The sequence below is a fragment of the Chiloscyllium plagiosum genome, unplaced genomic scaffold (assembly GCF_037043375.1).
Source record: "Chiloscyllium plagiosum isolate Xiang-an unplaced genomic scaffold, Cpla_swu_hap1 HiC_scaffold_21, whole genome shotgun sequence".
In the NCBI taxonomy this organism is placed as follows: Eukaryota; Metazoa; Chordata; class Chondrichthyes; order Orectolobiformes; family Hemiscylliidae; genus Chiloscyllium; species Chiloscyllium plagiosum.
Window position 1 is genome coordinate 66,289,526 of NW_028270159.1, and position 22,115 is coordinate 66,311,640.

The window sequence follows — 22,115 nt, forward strand, 5'->3', positions numbered from 1 at the left end:
CCACACTCTTTGGCAGTGCATTCCTGACCATAAACTTACTCTGCATGAAAACATTTTGTCTCATATCCCATGTGCTTCTTTTGTCAATCCCTTTACATCGGTGCCTCCTCATTATTGATTCTTTCATGCATGTGGACAGTTTGTCCTGATCTACTCTCACTAGATCCCTTTTGGAGATATCTTTACGCACCATACCCTGGGATAGTGACTACATCTCTCCCAGTCACAGGAGAGCAGTGCGAGACCATTCAGGTGCTCTCAATCTGGGATTGGGTTCAGGACATTATTCAGCCTCACTGTACTCCAGTGAATACGCAACAGGGAGAGGTCATTCCCCTACTCTCAGTATGGGATGAAATTCACTAAGATATCCAGCTTGATGAAACACCGGTGAGTTCACAGGTAACCACAGTGATCGGATTTGTTTTGTTTGTTCATGGGATCATGGCATCACTTCCTGGGGCAGCATTTGTCATACATTCTAACTGCTCAGAAGATGGTTTAGAGGCAACCCCATTATTCAGGATTCACATGCCGGCTGGACCAGGTCAGAAGTAACAGTTTCCTAGACCCAGTGATATTAAGAGTTGATTTATGGTCTATTATCCTATTTTTGAAATGATAATGAATAATGTTTGCAGTTGAATTAAAAGTGCAAGACCAAAGTGGGTTTTAGCGCTGAAAATGTGTTCCTGAAGAAGGGCTCATGCCCGAAACGTCGATTCTCCTGCTCCTTGGATGCTGCGTGACCTGCTGCGCTTTTCCAGCAACACATTTTCAGCTCTGATCTCCAGCATCTGCAGTCCTCACTTTTTCCAAAATGGGTTTTATTCTAATTGAGCATGCCCTCCTGTTTTCTCAGTTGTTATTGACAATCTCATCCCCCTCGCACCAGAACCTGTTCCAGAGAGTGTTACAGAAAAGGCAGAATGGTCAGCTGCAGCTGGTCACCTGACCCCAAAGGTTCACTCTCCACAGATGCTACCAAATCTGCTGAATTTCTCCAGCAATTTCTGTTTTTGTGTCTGATTTCCCAGCATTTGCAGATGGTTAGTTTTTCAATATTGATCTTGTCTGTTGCAGAGGAGTTTATTGATGAGTTTGGAGAGTTTTGAAAATTGCAAGTTAGGCCACAAATCAGCCATGATCTATTGAATGGCAGAGCAGGGTTGAAGGGTTGAATGGCCTCCTCCTGTTCCAATGAAATTTGCCCATCCGCAGCTTTCGGCAACATTTCCCCTCATTGCTCACATCACATCCATGTCTAACACACTTACTGACTGAACAAAACTTCTGTGTTTGAGCTAAACCTGCTAATGTTCAGTGGCTCCATCTCCTACCACCCGGGTTTAACTCTCATCATGGAATGCTGTTTCGCATTACTGTAGGAATGCCCACAAAGGACTCAGCCTGGAGTCTGTATTCCCTGGGATCCACAAACCTGATTTATTTCCTTCCTCCTCTTTCATTTTGGCTATTGAACTCTCGGTTTCAATCCATTCTCCTGTCATGCTCTTCAACATGCCCATGTGGGTGGACTAGAGGCAGCTGGGATTTAATGAAGGGAAGTGGGGATTAGGCGGAAGCACGAGGAGCGGTGACAGCAAAGACAGTTCTCATTGTAACGGCAGAGTTTCCCCATGACCCAGTGAGTGGTGAGGCACCTGAGATTGTGGGGGGAGACATTCAATAAGGGATTTGGGAAAACACTCAGACACTGACCTGTCCATCTGATTGTTAACTCAGACAGATAGAAAGAAAGATGCACATTTAGATTGCAACTTTGATGACCTGGGGCAGTGAACCATGCTTCATGCTTCAGACCCAATGATTCCAACATCAAATCTCTGAACACAAAAACACAAAGCTTCCTACTTGTAAAAGGCTGCCTCTCAGCCTCCTCTTTTCTTGAAAAAAGCGTTTTGAGCTGTTCAGCATTTCCTGGTGGTTATAACCTCTATGCTCCTGTAAGTTTCATGACTGAACTTTTATTTTCCTGTTCCTTGTGAGTGACGGCAGCAGCAGAAACAGGTCCTGACCTGTGAGTGGTTTTGGTTGGAATATTTGTATTTACAAATTCATTCTCAGCCTCACCTACAGTGAGAAGTTGATGTAAACAGAAGGAAAGGAGTGAGTGAGCACTCACAGAAACACAAAGGCAGCATGTCTACCTGAGCTGAACGAACCGGGCATCAGGAAAATGTGATGACAATCACAACTCGTTCGAATCCCTGAGGTGCAGAAAGAGGCTACTCAGCTCATCGAGTCTGCAATGATCTGCTCTCCCACCCTATCCCCATAACCCCACATTTACCATGGCTAACCCAACCCACCTAACCTGCACACTACAGACCATGTTAGCACAGCCAATAGAGCAAACCTGCACATCTGTGGGAGAGTCACAGATTACATCAAAATGCTTGGAATTGTTGATGAATTCTCACAAATACTTGACTGATGCAATTGCTGTGTTTTTGAAAATAAAATCTGGGGGAAACTGCAGCCAGACAGATTTCCGATTATCTCTGGAGGAAGAGAATTCAAAACTCGTGCCATTGTCCCAGGGGGGCGCAGTGAAAGTTATAGAGGCCTGGGAGCCATCAGAAATGTAATAGGTTGTGAGGAAGGTGGGGGTGAGACAAAGACAAAATGACAGTCTGTCACACGGGGGAAGGCAGGAGAGATTAAATAGCAGAAATGGTAGTGCCTCAAGGCCACAGGGTATGGAGTTAGGGCTGGGAAACAAATAAGGAAACAAGGTATGCAGCTGTCAATGAAAAAACAGATTATAACACAAAAGGCCGAATTCAGAGTCTGAAATTATTGCTCTCACTGGTGAGTACAGAATGCTGTAAAGCCTGGGTATCCTATTACAGCCAACACAGGCAAGGACTGATTCTGGATAGTCAACATGGCGTTGTGCATGGGAAATCATGTCTCACAAACTTGATTGAGTTTTTTGAAGAAGTAACAAAGAGGATTGATGAGAGCAGAGCAATAGATGTGATCTATATGGACTTCAGTAAGGCATTCGATAAGGTTGCCCATGGGAGACTAGGTTCGATCTCATGGAATACAGGGAGAACTAACCATTTGGATATAGAACTGGCTCAAAGGTAGAAGACAGAGGGTGGTGGTGGAGGGTTGATTATCAGACTGGAGACCTCTGACCAGTGGAGTGCCACAGGAATCGATGCTGGGTCCTCTACTTTTTGTTATTTACATAAATGATTTGGGTGCGAGTATAAGATGTACAATTAGTAAGTTTGCAGATAAGAGCAACATTGGAGGTGTAGTGGAGAGCGAAGAAGGTTACCTCAGATTACAGCAGGATATGGACCAGATGGGCCAATGTGCTGAGAAGTGGTGATGGAGTTTAATTCAGATAAATGCGAGGTGCTGCATTTTGGGAAAGCAATTCTGAGCAGGACTTATTCACTTAATGATAAGGTCCTAGGGAGTGTTGCTGAACAAAGAGACCTTGGAGTGCAGGTTCATAGATCCTTGAAATTGGAGTCGTAGGTAGATAGGATAGTGTAGAAGGCTTTTGGTATGCTTTCCTTTATTGGTCAGAGTATTGAGTACAGGAGTTGGGAGGTCATGTTGCGGTTGTACAGGACATTGGTTAGGCCACTGTTGGAATATTGCGTGCAAATCTGGTCTCCTTCCTATCGGAAAGATGTTGTGAAACTTGAAAAGCTTCAGAAAAGATTTACAAGGATGTTGCCAGGGTTGGAGGATTTGAGTTACAGAGAGAGGCTGAACAGACTGGGTCTGTATTCCCCGGAGTGTCGGGTTGACCTTATAGAGGTTTACAAAATTATGAGGGGCATGGATAGGATAAATAGGCAAAGTATTTTCCCTGGGGTTGGGGAGTCCAGAACTAGAGGGCATAGGTTTAGAGTGAGAGGGGAAAGATATAAAAGAGACCTAAGGGGCAACTGTTTCATGCAGAGGGTAGTATGTGTATGGAATGAGCTGCCAGAGGAAGTGGTGGAGACTGGTACAATTGCAACATTTAAAATGCATTGGATGGGTATATGAATAGGAAAGGTTTGGTGGGACTCGATTGGGTCGGGATATCTGGTCGGCAGAGACGAGTTGGACCCAAGGGTCTGTTTCCATGCTGGACATCTCTATGTCTCTATGACTGTATGTATAGAGAGAGGGCCGGCATTGGTGGGATGACCCACTGCCCTGTAAAGTCCAGAAGGCAGTGTGTATGGCACCGCCTGGCATCAAAACTCAAACCTGGACAGACAGGAGGGAGAACTGACATAAACCAAACCTGAACCGTTTACCTGGCTGAATGACAGATGTTGGTGAATGAACACCCAGCCTGATAGAGAAATTGTTATAATGGGTCTTATTGGGAGATGATGGATAAATTAATTGAAGTGCGCAATTTCACTGATGAAGATGTCAGGCCAAAACCTTTCAGGCCAAGATGCCCTGACATGTACAGCAGAATCTGTCGCTGCAATGAAAGGGTGGGGGTGTGAGACAGTTCCCGCCAGTGCACAGCCAATCAGTGGCTCCAGGGACACACTGGGGAGGGGACAGGCTGAATGGGCTAAAAGAACCTTACTGACTTAGGGCCCCAAGGGTAATATCGAGGATTGTACAGAGAGGAAGCTTGAGGTGTATAAGGAACACGGGGGATTACCAAACATCAACCTGTGATGATGAAATTTGTTTGATGTATTTAAAAGATGACATGGGACCCCATGTAACTGTAGTTATAAACATGAAACTCCCAGTGGGAGATAATTCCAAACAAATTCTGAATTGGGCCATGAGAGCTGAGGCAAACTCAGAAACACAAGGGAATAGCTGCAGTACAGGGAGGGGAACCAGACTCGCAATGTTGCAAGGGAAGCAGAAAAGGGCATATAGACAAGGAACGTAGGCAGAGAGGGAGATAGGTGTTCACATTGTGTGTGACCTGTGTTCACGTGTGCACATCCACAGCCCATGAATATTTATTGACATGCTGTTGGGCTCCAGCAACACATGATGTTAACACAGGAGCATCTATATCAGTTACCGATATGGATTTACCCCTCACCCTCTCAATTACTAAAATGAGAGCAGTTGGAGTGGGAACTGAAGAAGCTGGAGGAACCTGTCCCAATGTAGATCAGGAATATGACAAAATGCGTTCAGATATGGGAGTGTGAAACTGAGGAAAGGACCATTCTGGAAGTTGCCGTTTTGGAACAATTAGGAGCAACTATTGATGTAGAGACCTGGACTATAACATAGGGACGCTCCAGCCAGTAATGGGACAGGAAGAAAATAAGAGGCGACATCACCAAAGTAGCTGAATTGCAGGGAGAGTGGGACAGTCAGGGCATCTTGGGAGTTACAGCTAGGACCCACTCAGCGGTGTTGGTAACCCAAACAGGAATGTCGGTTATTATCTGTAGATCCTGTAAAGATCGAGGACCCTCTCACTCCCCACACAAACAGGATCCCATTAAAGCTGGGGCTGAGGAGGCAGTAATTGTGATAGTGACAGATTGAGAGCAGCAGAGAATCGTCAGATTGACAGTATCACTTACCAATTGACAGAAGCCAGATAGGTGTCTGAGGAAACAGTTACCTCAGGGATCCCACAATATTCCAGTATATCCCACCGGTAAATGGCTGATGGAGTTAGTCAAATTGATCTTACCAACACCATATCACCTCAGTCGGTGAGATAGAACATCTCTGGATATTAAACAGAGTATTGGGTCAGGTCATCCAGGCCGGGCTTAAAATTAACTCAAAGAGTGTGCAACTGGGAAGGTAGGGATATCATACTGGGGAGATCAAATCATGAAGCGTGAGGGGACAGTCCCAGCATAACCAAAAACAATGATATGAAAACTATCCCCCCGCACACCGTGAAGGGTGTAAGGCAAACCTTAGGATTGTTTAACTACTGTGGGAATTTTGTACATAATATCCAGAATTGGCAGAGCCATCGAAAGCCCTGAAAGAAGCACTGGCATTAGCCAGGGGAGAGGGAGGAAACATGTACACAGCATGCCTTTGACATTGTTCATGACCATGTGTTGGCCTGGGCTCGGTGAGGGTACATCACCTTCTGGGGGCCACATAGACCATGAGGAACAGGTCAGAGAGTTAGTGCAAACAGCTAAATTTCCCAGTGAAGCAACAATGATGAAGGTTAGAGCTCACAAAAGTAGAAACTCCACACCAACAGGGCAGTGAGTATGTGGGTAAGGCAGGTAAAATACTGACTGAAACAGTGCAGACATTTGGGGAAGTGGCAGTGACAGTAGCTACAGAAGCGAGAAAGGAAAGTTTAAAGACATTCTTAGAAACAGTCACACAGCAGGAGAAACAGGAGCAGGAAAAGGGTGGGGCAGTAATAGGACACGGCAGAGTCTGGATGATCCAGCAGTGCCACTACACTGTATAAGACAAACATTATTAAAAACATATCATGGGCTGAACCATATTGGGCAGGATAAAATGCAATATCAGATGACCCACTACCGGGGTGACCTGGTTCAGGGAGAGGTTTTGTCGGAGGTGTGTAGTCTGTACACTGTGTGAGCCAGAGAAATCAATCAGGGTAAAGTGGATCGAGCAGCTGAGACCCAGAAGGAGATGGGAATAATTACAGATGGATTTTACATACACCTCCATCCCAAGCCCAGGGAAGGAAATCCTGCTGGATCTTAATAAATAGGTTTACGCAGTGGGTGAAAGCATTCCCCTGCAGATTCTGACCAAGGGACACGAAGTTAAACACATCTGTGCCCTGTTTGATACTGAACAGAAATCCCATCTCCCACACCACCCCCAGTGCTCAGGTACAGCAGAAGGAATGAAGCAGACACAGAAAGCTAGTCTGACTAAGGCCCTGACAGAGACAGACAGGGATGGTTTAGAGTACTCCCCATCATCCCAATGAAACTGAGGGCAACCCCAGCAAAGGAAACAGGACTGTTCACCTTTGAATTAGTGACTGTATGGACTATGCAGCTGCCAGAGGGCGTGGCAGTGGGAGGGCACGAGATGTGCAATGGTAACATAGAACATAGAACATAGAAGAATACAGCGCAGTACAGGCCCTTTGGCCCTCGATGTTGCGCCGATCCAAACCCACCTAACCGACACTAGCCCACTATCCTCCATATGCCTATCCAATGCACGTTTAAATGCCCATAATGAAGGAGAGTCCACCACTGCTACTGGCAGGGCATTCCATGAACTCACGACTCGCTGAGTAAAGAATCTACCCCTAACATCTGTCCTATACCTACCCCCCCTTAATTTAAAGCTATGCCCCCTTGTAATAGCTGACTCCATACGTGGAAAAAGATTCTCACTGTCGACCCTATCTAAACCCCTAATCATCTTGTACACCTCTATCAAGTCACCCCTAAACCTTCTTTTCTCCAATGAAAACAGCCCCAAGTGCCTCAGCCTTTCCTCATACGATCTTCCTACCATACCAGGCAACATCCTGGTCAACCTCCTCTGCACCCGTTCCAGTGCCTCCACATCCTTCCTATAGTATGGGGACCAAAACTGCACACAATACTCCAGATGCGGCCGCACCAGAGTCTTATATAACTGCAACATTACCTCAGTACTCCGGAACTCAATTCCTCTACCAATAAAAGCCAGTACGCCATATGCCTTCTTCACCGCACTATTTACCTGGGTGGCAACTTTCAAAGATTTGTGTACATGGACACCAAGATCTTTCTGCTCATCCACACTACCAAGTATCCGACCGTTAGCCCAGTACCCCATCTTTTTATTACTCTTACCAAAATGAATCACCTCACACTTAGCTACATTGAACTCCATTTGCCACCTTTCTGCCCAGTTCTGCAGCTTATCTATATCCCGCTGTAACCTGCCACATCCTTCCTCACTGTCTACCACTCCTCCGACTTTCGTATCATCCGCAAACTTGCTCACCCAACCTTCTAACCCCTCCTCCAGGTCATTTATAAAAATGACAAACAGCAATGGTCCCAAAACAGATCCTTGCGGAACACCGCTAGTGACAGCACTCCAAGATGAACCTTTGCCATCAACTACTACCCTCTGTCTTCTTCCAGCCAGCCAACTCCTAATCCAAACCTCCAACTCACCCTCAATGCCATACCTCCGGATTTTTTGCAGTAGTCTACCATGGGGAACCTTATCAAACGCCTTACGAAAATCCATATACACCACATCTACTGCTTTCCCCTCGTCCACCTCCTTAGTCACCTTCTCAAAGAATTCAATAAGGTTTGTGAGGCACGACCTGCCCTTCACAAAACCATGCTGACTATCCTTGATCACATTATTCCTATCCAGATGTTCATAAATCCTATCCCTTACAATTCTCTCTAAGATTTTACCCACAACAGAAGTGAGACTCACCGGCCTATAGTTACTAGGGTTATCCCTACTCCCCTTCTTAAACAAGGGAACCACATTTGCTAGCCTCCAATCTTCTGGCACTACTCCTGTAGACAACGAGGACATAAAAATCAAGGCCAATGGCTCTGCAATCTAAGGATAGGGTTAAACAATTTGTGAAAGAACTGGATAAGCAAATGCATGAGCTGAGAGGTGAAGTTGCAGAACAGTAGAAAATCAGAAACTGGAAAAGGGAGCAGAGAAACCTCCAAGCTGACATCCCAAACCCAGGAGATTGGGTCAGGGGGGATATATTACTGGAACATATGAACGAAATGCAGCAAAATGCTGGACTTGGCTGGGGGAGCCAAAGAGGGACCTCTCCCATCATGCATTAGTAAGGAGCTCTGAATAAACATCGGTCGTGCTGCACAGCACAGAACTGACGGCTCCTCTTTGATATTTCTCCCAGCAACTGTTGTGCTGGGGCAAGTTGCCAGCTGGAGGTCTGTGGCTAGTGCTGTTCCACAAGGATTAGAACTGGGACATCTGTCGTTTGTAATAGATAAATGATTAGTCTGAAAATGTAAACGATTTAATTAGCAAGTTTGTAGATTGTACAAACTCACGAAGTTGTGAATCATGAAGAATATTGTCAAAGGATACAGCAAGGAAGAGGTCAGTTGGAAGGTTATGTGGAGAAATTGCAGATAGATTTTAATTCAGATAAGTGTGAGATGATACATTTTGGGAGGCTCATTGTAAGAGGAATGTATGCACTAAACGGAAGGGCCCTGAGCAGCATTGGGATACAGAGGGATCTTCAGGTGCAAGTTCACGGCTCCCTGAATGTGGTGAAGGAGCTGGATGGCAGGCTTGCCTTCTCCGGGATTAGTGGTGCTGGAAGAGCACAGCAGTTCAGGCAGCATCCGAGGAGCAGTAAAATCAACGTTTCGGGCAAGAGCCCTTCATCAGGAATAAAGCTTTCTTCTAGCAGGGGAGTGAATATAAAACTGTCATTAGGTCACCTTTGGAGTATTTTGTGCTGTTTGGATCACCACATTATAAGGAGGGTGCGGAGGCTTTGGAGAGGGTGGAAACAGGTTTACCAGGATGTTGCCTGGATTGGGAGAGATTGGAAAATCTTGAATTGCTGTCTTTGGAAAGTCAGTGGTTGCAGAATAATCCAAGAGACACAGACAGAGTGAATAATCTGAATCTTTTTCCATGGTGGAAATGATAAATTCTAGAGGCCATAGATTTAAGGGGAGAGGGGGAAGTTCAAAGGAAATGAAAACCGAAAGAACAGCAGATGCTGTAAACCAGAAAGAAAAACAGAAGTTTCTGGAAAAAAACTCAGCAGTTCTATCAGCACCTGTGAAGAGAAATCAGAGTTAACGTTTCTGTTGAAGGGTGACCAGAACCGAAACATTAACTGAGTTTTCTTCACAGATGCTGCATGACCTGCTGAGCATTTCCAACAACATCTTTGCAAGTTTAAAGGAAGCTGTGTCAGACAAATTTCTTGAGCAGAAGGTGGTAAGTGACGAGAATGTACTCTCCTGGGAGTTGGTAAAAGCAGAAACAATAACAACGTTCAAGAGGCATTTGGACAGACACATAAGCGGGTATGGGTTGTCAGGGATATGGATCATATACAGGGAGATTGAATTAGTTTGGAATAGCACCATGATCCGCACAGACATATTGGGCCGATTATTCCTGTGCTGTGCTGTTCTGTTTTCCAGGGGGTAGAATGTGTGGAGCGAGAGAATATTTTGAATGGATAATGTTTCTTCTTTAGAACTTACAGTAAGTTGATGCATTTTGAGAGAAGCAATGTAGAAAGGGAATATATAATTTGAATGGCACAGACACAGAGAGCAGGACAGCAGGAATGGGGAATAAAGTGTACAAATCATTAACGGAGAGAGAACATAAATTGTTTTGAGGAAAACATATGGGATGCTCGGCTTCATTAATATGGGGAATGATAACAAACTCACAGAAAAGTTGTGATTTGGAGATGCCTGTGTTGGACTGGGATGTACAAATTTAAAAATCACACACTACCAGGTTATAGTCCAACATGTTTAATTGGAAGCACACTAGCTTTCAGAGTGACGGTCCTTCATCAGGAATCCTCCACTATCACCTGATGAAGGAGCGTCGCTCCGAAAGCTATTATGCTTCCAATTAAACCTGTTGGACTATAACCTGGTGTTGTGTGATTTTTAACTTTGTACACGGAAAAGATGCTAACCCTTGACAAAGCTCTAGTTAGGTCACAGTCAATCATTGCATCCAATTCTGGTCAACAGATTCCTGATCAGAATGAGGAAGTTAAAATACCACAGAGGGGCCAGTTCCATAATTTGCTTCTCTTTCAGGACATGTGGATACCACCATAACCCCAGACAGACAAATTTGCCCTTGCCAGTCAAGACTGAGAGTCCTGGGCACAAGCCTGTTAAACTGCCTCCCAGTCCCATTATCTTACCTCCCCTCCATATGAGCATAGGTAAATGAATCCCCCATTAACTGAAGGAAGAACCCTTCTGCTTTAATCTCTGCGATAATTAGTTTCTGTAATCCATCACACGTTATCACAGGACATCGCCATTCATCAAGCTTTGTAAGGTCATAATTACCTACTTTAAACTATCTGTTGACAATCGCCCATGTGGCTGATATGCCTTTGTCTAATTCCTATTAAATATACTGTCTCTGTGGGTAAGGCAGAGATTCATGAAGAAGAGTCTCTGCAAGTAGACACTCAGCTACTTTAGAGATGCTTTGAAACTCTCGCCGGCTGTCCAATAAAAAAGCTACTGCTGTTGTGCAGAAAACTTGCGTCGTCTGGATTTGTGGAACAGAATAGACATCAACAATGAAGGATATGAGTGATCTTCAGAGTATAGAGTACAGACTTACTGGAGAGGTTCACTGATGAAGAAAATGCTGTCACTGGGTTGATTTGAAGAAATTGCTATTTTCTTTGAAGTGAAGATGTAGAATATATTTTTGATAGAGCATATAAGATTACAACAGACCTAGACACAGCAGACAAAAATATCTGTATTCGATAGGTGATGGCATAAGAATTAAGATCAGATGTAAGGTTTTGAGACAGCGGGAGTTGAAAAATGTGGTGCTGGAAAAACACAGCAGGCCAGGCAGCATCCGAGGAGCAGGAGAATCGATGTTTTGGGCATAAGCCCTTCTGAAGGAATGATACTAGTGCGCCAAGCGGGCTGAGATAAAAGGTAGGGGTGAGGGAATTTGGGGAGGGGTGCTGGGAATACGATAGGTGGAAGGAGGTGAGGGTGACGGTGATAGGCCGGAGAGGGGTGGGGGCGGAGAGGTCGGGAAGAAGATTACAGGTCAAGAAGGCGGTGCTGAATCCGAGGGTTGGGACTGAGATAAGGTGGGGGGAGGGGAAATGAGGAAGCTGGAGAAATCTACATTCATCCCTCGTGGTTGGAGGATGCCTAGGTGGAAGATGAGGTGCTCTTCCTCCAGGCGTCGTGTGGCCAGGGTGTGACGATGGAGGAGACCAAGGATCTGCATGTCATTGGCGGAGTGGAAGGGGGAGTTAAAGTGTTCCGCCACAGGGTGGTTGGGTTGGTTGGTGCTGGTGTCCCGGAGGTGTTCCCTGAAACGTTCCGCAAGTAGGCGGCCTGTCTCCCCAATGTAGAGGAGACCACATCGGGTGCAGCGGATACAGTAAATGATGTGTGTGGAGGTGCAGGTGAATTTGCGACAGATATAGAAGGATCCATTGGGACCATGGAAGGAGGTGAGGGGGGAGGTGTGGGCGCAAGTTTTGCACTTCTTGTGGTTGCAGGGGAAGGTGCCGGGAGTGGAGGTTGGGTTAGTGGGGGGTGTGGATCTGACGAGGGAGTCGCGGAGGGAGTGGTCAAGGGCGGAGGAGCGGGAAGTGGAGGAGACGCAATGGAGAGCATCGTCGACCACATCGGAGGGGAAATTGCGGTCCTTGAAGAAGGAGGCAATTTGAGTTGTTCGGTATTCGAAATAGTCCTCCTGGGAGCAGATGCAGTGGAGACGAAGGAATTGGAAATATGTGATGGCGTTTTTACAGGGGACAGGGTGGGAGGGGGTGTAATCTAGGTGGGAGTCGGTCGGTTTATAGTAAATGTCCGTGTTGAGTCAGTCGTCCAAGATAGAAATGGAGAGGTCTAGGAAGGGGAGGGAGGAGTCTGAGACAGTGGAGGTGAATTTGAGGTTGGGGTGGAAGGTGTTAGTAAAGTGGATGAACTGTTCAACCTCCTCGTGGGAGCACGAGGTAGCGCCAATACAATCATCGATGTAGCAGAGGAAAAGGTGGGGGATGGTGCCAGTGTAGCTGCGGAAGATGGACTGTTCCACATATCCGACAAAGAGGCAGGCAAAGCTGGGGCCTGTGCGGGTGCCCATGGCTACTCCTTTGGTTTGGAGGAAGTGGGAGGATTGGAAGGAGAAGTTGTTAAGAGTGAGGACCAGTTCAATCAGTCGAAGGAGGGTATCAGTGGAACGGTACTGGTTGGGTCGGCGGGAAAGGAAGAAGTGGAGGGCTTGAAGGCCTTCGTGATGGGGGTTGGAGGTGTATAACAACTGAATATCCATGGTGAAGATAAGGCGTTGGGGGCCGGAGAAGCAAAAATCATGGAGGAGGTGGAGGGCTTGGGTGGTGTCCCAAATGTAGGTGGGGAGTTCTTGGACTAAGGGGGACAGGACCGTGTCGAGGTATGCAGAGATGAGTTCAGTGGGGCAGGAGCAGGCTGAGACAATGGGTCGGCTGGGGCAGTCATGTTTGTGGATTTTGGGCAGGAGGTAGAAACGGGCGGTGCGGGGTTGTGGGACTATGAGGTTGGAGGCGGTGGATGGGAGATATCCTGAGGTGATGAGGTTATGGATGGTCTGGGAGATGATGGTTTCGTGGTGGGGTCATGGTCAAGGCGGCAGTAGGAGGAGGTGTCCGTGAGCTGGCATTTAGCCTCAGCGGTGTAAAGATCAGTGCGCCAAAGTACCACTGCGCCTCCCCAATCTCACCATCAAACCAACAAAAACCTCCACCCCCATCCGCTCTAACACCAAACTCACTATCAAACTGGCAAAAACGCCACCCCCACTTTGAGACAGTGGGAGATGAGCCATTGTTTCTGCTGTCTGTATTGGCTGGAAATATGCAGAACATACTGCCTATTATGGTGGTGCAGGCAGAGGAGAAGATGAATAATTGATAAAAACAATTAGATCAGATCTGAGGGAAGTAAACTTGCAGAGTTTGGGGGAAGTATAGGGAGTGAGAATATGGGATTCTGCTACAGAGAGCCAGTTTGGATTTGATGGGCTTCTTTCTGTGCTATAATGCATTTTATTTGGACTTGCTTAACTTGCTCTGGTCACCGATTAAATTGTCATTTAGATAAATCTGCTCAGTGTTCCTACTCAGACTAATACAGTCTGTCCTTCCACAGCAAGAGATAATGTTTACTGCTTTATACTGGGTTCTGGGGTGTGGGAGGGGAGGGGGGGGGGAGGGGGGGGGGGGGTGGGGAGTGTAACAGTGTGTATAACAGTCTGCCAGCATTTATCTGAAATGGCAAAACACCAGTGCTGCCACACTAGGGACCGACTCTGGAAATGTGGGGAATGCCAGAAGGGAATTCTTTACCCATCCCACCTGGAAACTGGCCAAACCAGTCAGACTGGGGAGAAGCTGTTCACCTGCTCTGTGTGTGGGTGTGTGTGTATGTGTGTGGGAGGGGGGGGGGGGGGGGGGTGGGGGGTGGGAAGGGATTCACTCAGGCATCCATCCTGCTGAGACACCAGTCAATTTACTCATAACCACAAGTTGAAGGATTTTTTTTCTCTTGTTCACACCAAGTAATGAACAATGGTTTTGGCAGTTCATAAAGTTTTGCATATAGAGAACTTAGTTTTGGAAATGTTCACAACATCGTTGAACATGCAGATTCACACTGGGTAGAGACTTTCATTTTCCTTTATTCATTGCAAGAGTTGGATGTTGATGGGCTATTGACATCCATCTCTCAACCATGTATTCTGGGGTTTGTTTCTGATGCCTTGTTATCTATTGTTGATAAAAACAGTTTCAATTAATTTTCTGTTAAATGTATGGCAATCAAGTCAATCCCATGACTCTCAGGCAGATTAGTTTCTTTTGAAGGGCTCTCCATCTCCCCAACCTCCTCCATCCGCACCCCCAACAGTACAATAATCTCAGAGTCTCTTTGTGACTATGAATGAGACAATCTGATCAGCTGCTTCTTTCCATAATCCTATGTCGGGTTGGATCTTAAACTCCCCTTGCTGCAGTTGTGATCCTGCATCATTGTACAGTGTTGCTCGTATTTCATGTCTTGGCCTTTCAGTGTTCATGATACTGCATGTAGCTTCTTGTGTATGGGGCCGACAGTGTAAGAGTTTAGCTCTTTCCTTCCACCAACAGCAGTAAAATTATACTCCAACAAAATTTACAGTAAAAGCAGCATGAATACCTAAAAATGAAGTGTCAACCTGATGAAGTTCCCAAAGAGGACTACTTGTGTTCCAAACAGCATAAGCAGCAAGTGATAGACAGAGTGAAGCAATCCGGGAAACAACAGAATAGATCGAAGATCTGCAGTCCAGCCATGGACTGTTATCAATGAAGTCAGAGCACAGCTGGAGTTCTGAGGACAGTTCTCTTCAAGATATTAACCAACAAGAATGTCAGACTGGATTAATTATCATAAAACTTAAGTCCTTTTGATATTCATATATTTACAATCAGTGTTCAATTCACCAAATGTAGCTGAAGGTAAAGATAATCTTCAAGTGATTGTAACAGTGGAGACATCTGAATACTTGATCAGCAAATTAAAGCCTGTTGTGTTTAGATAGTAATAATTTTAAAGAAATTTTTAACAAGTAAGGTGACTTGAGCATAATGGAAGAAGTTGATTGGTGGGTAGCTGATAATCTTGTTTTAATCTGAAGTTAATTTAGGATTAGTTAACAAATAAACACATGGTAGGGAATTCCAGCCCCATGGAGTGCACATCCAGTTCCATGTGGGAAATCCAAGACACTTCTTGTCTGAGCGACAACCACAAGAACACGGAGGTGACACGGGAAATGTCAGGAACACTCGTTTGACCACAGCTAAAGTACTGCACACATTTCTGATCCCCACATTCCAGGGTTGATGTGATCACACCAGAGAGGATATTGATCAGAATGTTTCTCCGATTGGAAATTTCTGCTCTGAGGAAAAGTTGGATAGGCTGGGGATGATTTCCGAGGAGGATGAGCTGAGATTTAATTGAAGTGATAAAATGCTGAAGAACCAGATCGAGTGGATAGGGAGGAGCTATTCATTAACTGAGAGGTCAGAAACTGAAGGTTTCAGATTGAAACTAATTCTCAGAAAGAAGGGAGGGGAGAATTCATTTCACTCGGAGATGGTGAGTCACTGATGGGGTAGCAGAGGCAGTAACCAGCATCACATTAGGACAAAAGGTTATGGATGTAACTGAGATGCTGGAACATGCGGGGCTGCGGACTAAAGTCTGCAGAATGGGATCAATGTGATTTATTTGACATTTCTCCAGCATATTAAACTCAAGTCGAATTTGAGAATTTATGAGCATCATTAGTCTTGATATCCAAATGTCGGAATAAATTTATCAGAAAGTTGCAGCACAGATCGCGGCCACTTGGCCCATCCTGTATGTGTTGGCTGTAATAGAACTATCCAGGCTTTACAGCATTCTGTACTCACCATTGACAGCAACAATTTCAGACTGCGAACTCTGCCCTCTATGTTCTTATTATCTGTTTTTCAATGTATTTCTTTGACAGCTGCACACCTTGTTTCCTAGTTTCAATCCCAGCCCGAACTCTATTCCCTGTGGCCTTGAGGCACTACCATTTCTGCTGTTTAATCTTTCCTGCCTTCCCCTGTGTGACAGACTGTCTTTTTGTCCTTGTCTCACCCCAACCTTGCTCACAACCTGTTACATTTCTGATGGTTCCCAGACCTCTGTGACTTCACTGTGTTCCCTGGGTCAATGGCACGAGTTTTGAATTCTCTTCCTCCAGAGATAATTGGAAATCTTTCTGGTTGCAGTTTCCCCCAGATTTTAATTTTAAAAACAGAGCATCTGTATCAGAGTCAAATACTCGTGAGGCTCCATCCACAATTCCGCGCATTTGGATGTAATCTGTGACCCTCCCACAGATGTGCACGTTTGCTCTATTGGCTGTGCTAACATGGCCTGTAGTGTGCAGGTTTAGCGGGTTGGGTTAGCCATGGTAAATGAGAAGTTATGGAGGGAGGGTGGGAGAGCAGGTCATTGCAGGCTTGATGGACCGAATAGCCTCTTTCTGAACCTACGAGATTCTGTGATTCAAACTAATTGTGATTGTCGTCATGTTTTCCTCATGCCAGGTTCATTCAGCTCAGGTACACACGCTGCCTTTGTGTTTCTGTGGGTTCTCACTCAATCCTTTCCTTCTGTTTTACAGCAATTTCACACTGTACATGAGGGTGAGAATGAATTTTTAAATACAAATACTCCAATCGAAACCTGCACAGGTCAGGAACTGTTTCTGCTGCTGGCATCACTCATAAGGAACAGGAAAATAAAGGTTCAGTCACAAATTTTATAGGAACATGGAGGTTATAATCACCAGGAAAGTCTTAACAGCTTAAAACTCTTTTCTCAAGCGGAGGCTGAGAGACAACCTAGTACAAGTAGGAAGCTTTGTGCCTGTGTTTTCAGAGATTTGTGGTTGAAATCATTGGGATGGAAGCATGTTTTATTGCCCCAGGTCATCAAAGGTGTTATCTAAATGTGCATCTTTCTTTCTGTCTGAGTTAACAATCAGATGGGTTGGTCAGTGTCTGAGTGTTTTCCCTCTTCATGTCACTGGGTCTCGGAAACTGTGTTAATTCTGACCTTGACCAGCCTACATGTGAATCCAGACCCTGAATAATGGGGTTGACCCTGGACCATCTTCTTGGCAGTCAGAATGAATGACAAATGCTGCCCCAGCAAGTGATGCCATGATCCCATGAACAAACAAAATAAATCCAATCGCTGTGGTTACTTGTGAACTCGCCGGTGTTTCATCAAGCTGGATATCTGAGTGAACTGCTTCCCACACTCAGAGCAGGTGAATGGTCTCTCCCCAGTGTGTATTTGCTGGAGTACAGTGAGGCTGGATGGTGTCCTGAACCCAGCCCCACAGTGAAAGCAACTGAATGGTCTCGCACTGGTCTCCTGTGACCGGGAGAGATGATATTCACCATCCTGAGGGATACTGGGTAAAGACACCTCCAAAAGGGATCTATTGAGAGTAGAGCAGGAGAAACTGCTCTCTTTCATGAAAGAATCAATAATGAGGAGGCACCGATGTCAAGGGATTGACAAAAGAAGCACATGTAACACGATACAAAGTATTTTCATGCAGAGAAAGTTTATGGTCAGGAATGCACTGCCAAAGAGTACAATGGGAGCCAGGTATAATGAAGAGAATAGAATTGAACAGAACAGTTATTGGAAGAGGACAAATGGAAAGGTTTATGGGGTAAAGGTAGAAGAATAGCATTCGGTGAGGTGATCTTTTGGAGAGCTGATGAGCCAATCAGCCTCCTTTTGTGCAGTAACAATTTTGTGGACATTTAATTTCTGAGCCCTCTAGGAAAATATCAGGGCAGGGTTTGTAAAGAGGTCAGATTGAATGAGGGTCTTGGTGAACAAAAGCGAGACACAGATACAGAGAGGTTTCAGGATAGATTGAATCAAATGTTACCAATTTGCACGGCAAACAACATTACAGCAGTTACAAATGGGATTCAATAAGAGAGTGGAATTAGCGCAGCAAATAAATCATGAACATTTATGCAGCTAAAGGGGATGCTGGGTAAAGACACCGCAGATAGTGCTTATTTCATTCAAGACATATCAGCCAGGGTGCACATCGTCCTATATCTATCCTATTGAGCTCTTGAAGAATTTTGTTCATTTCAAGTGTTTCATATTTCAGTCCTCCAGAGAAAACAGCTTCATGATCCTCAATCTCTCCTGACAGGACAAAGCTGCTAATAGAATTCAATTCACTGGGGAATGTTACTGACTGCTTCATGGATTGGAATTGGCAACTAAGACTGTAAGGTTACTGTATAAACTATCTTCAATTGTATTGCCAGATTGGCAGACACATGTGGGGCTTTAAGAAAAATAACTTAACTTACGGGCATTGAGTGTCAGAGCGCCTACTGTTGTGTGGGCATCCTGTTTAGATACAATCTATTGATAATTGTTAGAATCAACTTATACCTACTCCATAGAAGTGGTCAGAGCATTGTAACGGTCATCGAAGCTGGTAACACATTTCCCATGGGTTAGAAGTCGTATATGATAGAGTAGGAATGAGTTTGGCTAGTAAAGTCCAGTTATTCAAAATCATCCTAATTTACTTTCAGAAACAAGTGAGAGAAAGCCACATTATTGCATTAGTCCAAATTTAGAATTTCAGGAGAACTAAAGGGAGAGTTGGTGTTGGGAGCTGTAGTAACGAAGGAGATAAATTTGTTTTACAGAGAGAGTTCACAGATGGGAAACTCAGCTTTAACATCACATTTAACACACCCAATTCCGCAGGTCCCGAACATTATACATAATACGGAAGGGGAAAGCAGCATTCCCAGCCCAGAGAAACCATTCATGTTGTGCATGTGGTTGAGGATTTAACTGGTCATGTGATTTGGGAAGACACCAATGTGATAGGACCAGGGCAAGGTTGTGTAAATGTGGGGATTGTGGGAAGGAATTCACTGACCCCTCCCAGCGGGACACTCACTGACACAGTCACACTGGGAAGAGGCTGGTCACCTGCCCCATGTATGGGAAGGGATTTACTCACTCTTGCAATCTGCTGAGGCACCAGAGGATTTAGACTCTTCACCTGCTCCATGTGTTAGAAAGGATTCATTCAAATCTCTCTCCTGCAGAGACATCAGTGCGTTCCCACCGGGGAGAGGCCATTCACCTGCTCCATGTGTTAGAAAGGATTCATTCAAATCTCTCTCCTGCAGAGACATCAGTGCGTTCCCACCGGGGAAAGGCCATTCACCTGCTCCATGTGTGGGAAAGGATTCACCCAGTCTTCTGATCTGCTGAGACCCCAGTGAGCCCACTCTGGGGAAAGGCCATTCAGATGCTCAGTGTGTGAAAAGGGTTTCAGTGATTCATCCCTCCTGCTGATACACCAGAGGGTTCACACTGGGTAGGAGTTGTTTACCTCTCAGTGTGACAAGGGATTTGCTGCATCTTCAACATGACAGAGACCAGCGAGTGCACATAGGGAAGTGGTCATCCCTCTGCTCCGTGTGGGGTAGAGTTCACACATCACTGCAGGACTCTGATTCTGCAGTTACTGTTAATCAGAGTCGGGAGTGGACCTTGTACACGATGACACTGTTGGAATATTGATGTTGTTGTTGGGGTTAACCACATTAACTGGGCTGGAGTTGACTGAATTTATATTGCCACTTTCTGAACTTCAGGATGTCTCTCTGAGCACAAGGCTACACAAACAGCAATGTGACAATGAGCAGGGATCATCTGTTTTGATTTATATTGGGATTGAAGCACCTCTGCTTCAAAGCACCAGATACAAGGTCAGAGGCCAGCCTTGGTCAACGGCCTGTGTGGAGTTTCCACATTCTCCCCATGATAGTGAGAGTCCTCTGGTTTCCTCCGACAGTCAAAAGATGTGCAGGTTATGTGGATCAGTCGTGCTACATTGCCCATGGTGTCCAGGAATGTGCAGACTAGGTGGATCAGCCATGGGAAATGCAGTGTTACAGGGATGGAGTGCAGTGGGTGGGATGTTCTTCAGATGGTCGGTGGGATTTGATGGGCCAATGCTCTCCTTCCACACTGTTGGGATTTTATTCTATGATTGAGGATAAACGCTACACAGCAGGATGTCCTTGGAGATGGAGCATGTGGTGTGTATCAATGCTCTCAATGCCTTTAGTTAGAGGTGGGCACCGCAGGGGATACGTGCTTTATCTCTGTCGCTGCCCCCTCCCTACAACTCTACCTTGATTTAGTCCCTTCTCACTTTGTCACTTGTAATGGTTTGCTTTGCCTGTAAGGGGTCTTGTTTGGAAATATTCAATTGGTTACACGGGTAGCTTACTGCTGGTAACAAAAACGAAAATGGCGTAATGATGTTGATGGTGGGAAGGTTGCACAGCTGTGTGAGATAACATTTCTGGGTTGGAGAAATGGGGGTAAAAAGAACGCTTCACAGCTCACAGAACGAGAACTGAAAAGCAGTTAAATCAAACCAAAGGTTCTGACAGGGAGGGAATATTTCCCTGGAGTTTGAGTAACTGGGAAGTGATGGTGTCCGGGAATAGACAGGATTTTGTTTTACAGGGCATTTGAAATTTTAAAAACGGTTATATTCAGATCGTTTCGATTCTTTTACTTTTATTCTGGGATAAACCTGAACACAAGGTTTGCAAATTTATTTTTTTTAAACGTAAAAGACAAATATTAAATAAAATCCATCAAATCCTCTATCACTGAAAACTGATGTGGAGGTGCAATCTCCTGGAGAATCCCTGCCCTGCCTACTTCTTCCTACTCGGGCTCCATGGCGATATACATACCTGGGAGATAGCAGGAAGCAGCTATTCGGCTTTTCAATCCTGCTCCACCAACCAATGGGAACCAGCTGACCATCCAGCTCAGTCACCTGTTCCTGCTGTGTCACAATCCCCTTAGATATAGTTCTTCGAGGTAAATTCATCGAAGTCCTCCTTTGGCTTCACCACCTTTTGTTTCAGTGACGTTGCTGTGTTACTGTGTGGGTGTAGGCAGGGGCTATGAGATGGTGCTGCCTCCTGGAGGATGCACTCAGCGTCCCTCATCATCCTGCAGTAACATCAACTGGGTTTCAGCAACTAGAGAGAGAACCCATTTCCAGGATATGGGTATCACTGGCTCAGCCAGCATTTATACCCCATCTCTAGTTACCCTTGAGAAGATGGTAGTGAGCTGCTGTCTTGAACCATTCACAGTCCATTTGGTGCAGATAGACCGACAATGCTGGGAGGGAGAGTGTTGCAGGATTTTGGCCGAGTGAGTCTGTCTTTGGTTCTTCAAACGCTGGTTAACTTAATCACGATCTGCACATAATTTTGAGATTTCAGTCTGCAAATCTTCACTATCTAACACCCTATATAAAGGAATATGTACAGATTAGAAATTCAGAACAGACAATTCTAATTTCTCTGGAATATTTTTCCCCTTTCTTCACCCAAAGCTGTAACCCTCCAGCCCACTTACTCTCTCCCACTGTTCTGCCTCTGCTACCCCCTAATGTACACTCTCTACATTCTCATGGAGTTGCTGATAAACAGATCCATGCCACCACTTCCCGTCCTGGTTAGACTCTGTACCCTTTCTGGGTTCACTTCCTTTCCCTTCAGTTGCTTCAAGTCAATAATGTAACAGCAGAATGAGACAAAAGGAAACAGACAGGGAGGTGGCAGACCCTGGACAGAACAGCAAACTTCAGTCTGGGAGAATGGGTCAGATCCTTCCTCGTTTCCCATAGGTCGATTCCCAGCATTACAACGAGTTGGGGATGAAACTTAGTTCCACGTGAGTGTGATGGCACATTGACCCCTCCTTCCCCCC

At 45.4% G+C, this 22,115-nt stretch overlaps 1 long non-coding RNA gene across 7 annotated transcripts in view; it reads right to left on the minus strand.

The window, feature by feature from the left end:
- Positions 1-17,849: 17,849 nt before the first annotated feature.
- Positions 17,850-22,115, minus strand: part of LOC148146289 (uncharacterized) — a 47,631-nt gene continuing 43,365 nt past the window's right edge. For 6 of the 7 annotated variants that reach the window (XR_015760761.1, XR_015760762.1, XR_015760766.1 and 3 more), the window contains one exon: positions 17,850-21,651. This is a non-coding gene — a long non-coding RNA (uncharacterized LOC148146289). The remainder of the gene's footprint in view (positions 21,652-22,115) is intronic. The other variant, XR_015760764.1, reaches the window with a different exon arrangement.